Source organism: Marmota marmota, unplaced genomic scaffold (assembly GCF_001458135.2).
Source record: "Marmota marmota marmota unplaced genomic scaffold, marMar, whole genome shotgun sequence".
Classification (NCBI taxonomy): domain Eukaryota; kingdom Metazoa; phylum Chordata; class Mammalia; order Rodentia; family Sciuridae; genus Marmota; species Marmota marmota.
This window is the reverse complement of record NW_025999930.1, coordinates 2,654,976-2,661,878: the sequence shown is the minus strand read 5'-3', so window position 1 is coordinate 2,661,878 and position 6,903 is coordinate 2,654,976.

Below are 6,903 nucleotides of genomic sequence, written 5' to 3'. Positions count from 1 at the left end.
TGTCGATGCCATGATCCGACCTTCAGAGCTCCTTTCTTATGAAAGGGCTTGCTTTCTTTTTAAAACTAATATTCCATTATTATTATTATTATTATTACTATTATTATTAATGAATAATATTAACTTTGGTACCGGGGGATGGAACCACTCAGCCACATCCCCAGCCCTTCTTATTTTTTTAATTTTGTGACAGAGTCTTGCTAAGTTGATGAGGCTGGCTTTGAACTTTCCATCCTCCTGCCTCAGCCTCCAGAGCCTGCTGGGATTACAAGTATGCACCACTGCTACCAGCTCCCCCCAAATTTTAACATGAATTCAAAGGGGGGAACATTTCCAATATCTTAAGTGTAAAACAGATGAGGAAAAAATCAAACATATTTATTTGGCACAATATTTAATTTAGTTGCCTGTGAAAGAATCATTCAGTCAACAAATATGGCTCGAGACTACTGTGATCAAGTGGGAATAAAATAAATCACAATCAACCCAGCATGAATTGGAACTAGAGTTAGCACAAGCTTAATAAAACTTACAATCTTTAGAACACGAGAACTTATGAATTTTTTTAAAAAAAGTCATGGTGTGTGTTACCTCTGAATAGTGGGGTGACTATAGTTCACCTAAATGTGTTATATATTTATACTAAATATAAAAATGTATTTTATATATAAATTATATAATAACTAGAAGAGTCATGATAACACATCGAGTCATGATAAGAAGATTGCAAAGCTAATTACCCTGATTTGATCAGTACATTTTTTATATGTATGGAAATATCACAGTGTACTTCATAAATATGTACGATTATTATGCATTAACTCTTTTTAATGTTTAAGGAGAGGGAAATGTTAATGATCCTGATTTGAGCATTATATTTTTATATGTGTATCAAATATCTCACAGTCTCATACATTTATACAATTAAGATGATAACTGATGGAAAATGTTTATAAAACTAGCTTTATTGAGGTATAATTCGTATCCCACAGAACACCAATCTGAAGGGTGTGATTCAACCATCATCCTAGTGTGGCAGTAGAACTTTCATTACCCGGTAGAACTTCCTTGTGCCCCTTTGCACACAATTAGTTTTTACATTTGGTTGCTGCAAGATGCACTTGCAGAAAACTAATATTTAATTTGCTTAGTGGGAGAAAATGTTTTTCTTCCTTTTGTCAGTGTGTGTCTGAACCACCTGTTCAAATTTTATTCACAGCCTTGCATCAGAAACTGTCTGTTCCGTCCAGCAGATGTCTCTCCTTGTCCCCACAGTCCTGTAGGCTCAATCTCCTCTCTGGGTCTGTGTTCATGCTAGTCCCCTGGCCCAGAACCCTTGCTAGGGTTTAGATGTGAGGTGTCCCCCCAAAGCTCAGTGTGAGATGGTGCAAAGAGTTTAAAGGTGAAATGATTGGGTTACGGGAGCTTTAACCTATTCAGTGCATCGATGCCCTGATATGGATTAGCTGGGTGTCAATTGCAGGCAGGTGGGGTGTGGCTGGAGGAGGTGGTCATTGGGGTGTGCCCTTGGGGTATATATTTTGTGAGCTGAGCTCAGTCTCTCTCTCTACTTCCTCCTGGTCCATATCCTGCGCCACCTTTCTCTACCTCACTCTTCTGCCATGATGTTCTACCTCCCCTCCAGCCCAGAGCAACAGAGTCAACCACCTATGGACTAGACCTCTGTAACCATGAGCCACAGATAAACTTTTCCTCCTCTAATTGTTTTTGTTAGGTCTTTTGGTCACAGCAGGGGAAAAGCTGTGGATGAGTGAATTGGACCAAGTCTTTCTGTCCTTTATCCTGTGCCCAGACTGCACCATCTCCAAACAGCCTGGCGGTGTGCCACACCTGGGCCTCCCCACCTCAGAGCCTCTGGTTGACGGAATCTGTTTGGCAGAACCTGAATGTATTTCATTTCTCTGATTAACTTTGAGTGCTTTGAGGCTGAAATGATCAGGTACACTCCTTTGTCCAGTGTTCCTGAACTCCTGGGGCTCAGGTCAGGAAACCTGAGATGACCCGGCCATTGGCTGAGTAATTGACAGAGCAGCAGAAGGATACTTGGCAAGAGTGGAGGAGGTTGACCTGTGGAAGAGCTGTCAGGTCAATTCAAGATTAGAGGGGAAGTGGCTTTAGGCCACTTAGGGACCTTCTAAAATCTAGAGGAGAGAGGAAAGGAGTGGAATATGCCCAAGGACTATTTGCTAGACTTTTTTTTTTTTTTTTTTTTGGTACCATATTCTACACAATTCTGGAAGGTTTGCAGAAGACTCCTGGAAGCTCGTCCTTCAGGCTCTGCCCCGTGTGCCTTTTCCCTTTGCTTGTCTTCCTTTTGTGGTGCTAGATCTCAGCCAGGAGCAGGATCATGTGTTGACTCCTGTGAGTGCCTGCAGTAGGTCCTCAGACCTGAGGGTGGTCGTGGGAACCTCACAGTGAGGGAATGGAAGGTGTTATGGTTTGGATAGGAGGTGTCCCTGGAAAAACCTGTGTGTTAGGCAATGCAGGAAAGTTCAGAGGTGAACTAAAAAGATCGCAAAGCTGTAACCTAATCAGTGGATTGATTTATTTGACGGATTGATAATTTGAATGGATTACTGGTGGTAATTGTAGGCAGGTGGCGGCGTGGGTAGAGGAAGTAGGTCACTGGGGATGCACCTTTATGGATTTTATCTTGTCTCTGGAACCTTGTTCTCTTCTTCCTGCTTGCCATGACCTGAGCAGCTCTGCCCCACCTTTTCCTTCCATCTTGGTGCTCTGTTTCACTCAGGCCCAGAGAAATGGAGTTGGCTGACCATAGACTGAACCTCTGAAACTGTGAGCCCAAAATGAACTTTTCCTCCTTTGAGTTGTTCTTGTAAGGTACTTTGGTCATGGAGACAAGAAGCCAATTAACACAGAAAGCATTTTGCATGCTTAAAGAGCAAGGTTTGGCTGAAATGTAAGGGACTTGTAGAAAGAGAAGGTTATAAAAGTATATTGTAAATGTCCTACTTGCCAATATCTTTTTGGTTTCTATTTCAATTCATTCCATTTCAGTTGGGGAAGATATTTTTTTGTGTGTGATTTTCATTCTTTAAATTATGTTGAATTTTCTTCCCATGATGTGATACAGGGTATGACTTCTCTCAGTGACTGTTCCTTGTTCAAGTATTCTGTTCTTGTTGGGTGGAGTAGTTTGTAAATGTCAGTTAGATTGAGTTGACTGGTGTTTTTGTTCAGTTCTTCTTTTGTATCCTTGCTGATTTTCTATGAACTTGACATATCAGTTATGAAGAGAAGAGCTTTGAGGTCTCTAACTTTAACTGTGAATGTTTTTCATTTCCTTTCAGTTGTATCCTATTTTACTTCATATATTTTTAAGTTCTCTTGTTAGGAGGATGCGCATTAGAACTGTCACATCTTCTTTGTGAATTGTCTATTTTGTCATTATATAATTAATGTTCCTCCTTATCCCTGATAATTTTTCTTGCTTAGAAACAGTTGCTCAGCTTTCTTTTGATTAGTGTTTACATAGTACAACCTTTCCCACCTTTTGTTTTCAACCTACCTACTTTTAAATATTCTTGAAGTAAGTTTCTTATACACAGAATATAGTTAGGGCATTTTAAGAATAAATTCTGACAGTCTCTGTCTTTTAATTGGTATGTGCAGGCCATGTATATTTAGTATCATTATTGATGTGTTTGTATTTTGTCTATTATTTTATCATTTGTTTTCTGATTTTTCTATATATTTCTTCTCCTTCCCCCCTTTTCTGTCTTCTTTTCTTTATTTGAATAGTTTTTAGTCTTCTATTTTAACTCACCAATTGAATTTTTGACTACAGCTTGTTGTATAGTTTGTTTTTAGTGGTTTCTCTAGAGACTGCAATGTTTGTATTTTCACCATCTTCTAGGAGTTAATGCTTTTACTACCTGAAGTGGAATTTTGAAGCCTTACCAATATAAGTCATTTATTCTCCAGTCATGTTGTAGTTGCCATATTTATAATATCAATATATAACACAGAAAAAATATATAACACAGAAAACTCTACCAGGCAACACAACATTTCTTTTTCATGTTTTTCTTTCAATACTCAGTACTTCCAGGAGTTTAAGAGAGTAAAGTAGTATTGTATGGTGTTTACATTTTTGTTTTCTTTACTTCTTCTTTCCTTCCCCCCTGTACTGAGGGTCGAGTCCAGGGCTGCCCTACCACTGAGCTATATCCCCAGCTCTTTGTATTTTACATTTTATTTTGAGAAAGGGCCTAAGTTGCCCAGGCTGACCTTGAGTTTGTAATCCTCCTTCCTCAGCCTCCTGAGTAACTGGGATTATAGATAAGCACTACTTTGGCCACTTGTTTCTCTTTCTTCACACTCAATGATCCAAGTTTCTCTCTAATATCATTCAGCATGTCTGTCTTCTGGTGATAGATCTATTCATGTGAAATTGTCTTTATTTTACCTCATAAAAGAAATATTTTAACTGGATATAGAATTCTGGGTTGACATTTGTTTATTTACTTAGCCACTTTAAATTATGCCATTTTCTTTTGGTCTCTATAGATTCTGATGAGAAGTTCATAGTCATTCAGATCAGTACTTTCTTGCATGAAGTGTACTATTATTCTCTGATTCTTTTTTTATTTCTATTTTTTAGTACCAGGGATTGACCTCAGGGGCACTTAACCACTGAGCCACATACCCAGCCCTATTTTATATTTTATTTAGAGATAGGATCTCACCGAGTTGCTTAGCACCTCGCCATTGCTGAGGCTGGCTTTGAACTCACGATCCTCTTGCCTCAGACTCCTGAACTGCTGGGATTACAGGTGTGTGCCACTGCACCAGGCTTCTCTGATTCTTTTAAGGAATTTTTGTTGGTTTTAATCTTTCACAATTTTATCACAATGTGTCTAAATGTGGATTCATTTGAATTTAACGTTTTGCTTAGCTTATTGAGTTTATAAGCTTTCTTTGCCAAATTCAGAGGTTGTCAGTCTTTATTTTTTCAAATATATTGCTTATAAATGTGTACCTATAAGGCTGTTATAGGTCTATGTCTCCATCTCTCCATTGCTAACTTGGTGCATGGGTCTCACTGATGAATGTTAAGCCTTTTCATGTTACTGTTCAGGTTGGAGGTTTTGTTTGTTTTCTTCTATCATTTCTTCTCTGTTGTTCATATCAGATAATTTCTGTTGTTCTTTGAACTTATGACCCTTTAGGCATCTCAGTTCCACTACTGAGCTCTTCCTGTGAATCTTTTATTTCAGCAATTGTAGTTTGTAGTTTCAAAGTGTATATTTAGTTCTTTTCTTATATTTCCATTCATTTGGTTTGCCTTGTGGAATAGCCAAAATCACCCAGAAAGAAGAACAAAGTTGGAGGTTTTGCATTTTTTAACTTCAAAACTTATTACAGGGCTGGGGTTGTGGCTCAGTGGTAGAGCGCTCGCCTCGCACGTGTGAGACTCTGGGTTCGATCCTCAGCACCACATAAAAATAAATAAATAAAATAAAGATACTGTGTCCATGTATAACTAAAATATATTTTAAAAAAACTTATCACAAAGCTATGGGAGTCAAAATAGTGTGGTACTGGCATAAAGACGGACAAGTAGACTGATGGAATATCAGAACTAAGAAAAATCCAGAAGGAAGCCCTCACTTGAAGGTCAAATGATTTTGCAAAAGGCACCCACCAAGACCATCCAATGCAGGGAAAGACAGTCTTTTCAACAAATAGTGGTGGGAAAAGTGGATGGCCACAGGCAAAGAATGAAATTGGATTCTTACCTTACACTTTATGCAAAAATTAACTCAAAATGAATTAAAGACCTAAATACCATAAGACTCCTAGAAGAGAACAGGGCAAAATCTTCATGATGTTGCATTTGGCAGTGATTTCTTGATATGACCTCAAAGGCACAGACCACAAGGGGAAAAATATAAATAAACTGGATTCATCAAAATTAAAAATGTTTGTATATCGAAAGACTATCAACAGAATAGAAAGACAACCCACAGGATGGGAGAAATATTGGCAACTCATGTATCTAAGAAATTAATATCTAGAATATATAGAAAACTTGTAAAACACAATTCAGAAACCAAAAACTCAATTGAAAAATGGGCAAAGACTTGAATAGACATTTTTTTTTTCAAAAAAGTTACACCCATGGATGATAAGCACATGAAACAAGGCTTAACATCACTATTAGATAAGTGCAAATCAAAACCATAATTAGATGCATTTCTGCTGTGATTAAGATGCCTGTTATCAGGGATAAATAGGGGAGATAAATGCTGAGAGAGATGTGGAGAGATTGGAACTCCTGTGCACTGTTGGTGGGGATGTGAAACAGTGGGACCACTGTGGAATACAGTTTGGTGGTTCCTCAAAAAATTAAATATGTAATTATCTTTCTGATTCCCCTTCTGGGTACATTTCCAGAAGAACTGAAAGCAGGGAGTAGAACAGATGTTTGTCCATCCATGTTCACAGCCGCATTATTTGAGTAGTCAAAAGGTGACTGCAGCCCGGGTACCCATCAATGGGTGGAGAGATAAGCATCATGCGGTATGTGCACACACCGGGAAGTTGTTCAGCCCTAAGATGAAGGCAGCGCTGACATGCAACAACACGGGTCCACAATGACGGTGCTGTACTGAGTGTACTGAGCCAGTCACCAAAGGATATCTATTTTATCATTCAACTTATAAGAGACACCTAGGGTGGTTAATTTATAACCCAGAAATAGGAGAGAGGCTACCAGGGGGCTAGGGGAGGGGAAAGGAGGAGCTGGTGTTCAATGGGGACAGAGTTCATTTGGATAGTTAAAAAGGTCGGGATATTGATGATGGTGGTGGTTGCATATCAGTGCCTGTGTGTAATGCCACTAAAACGTACACTTAA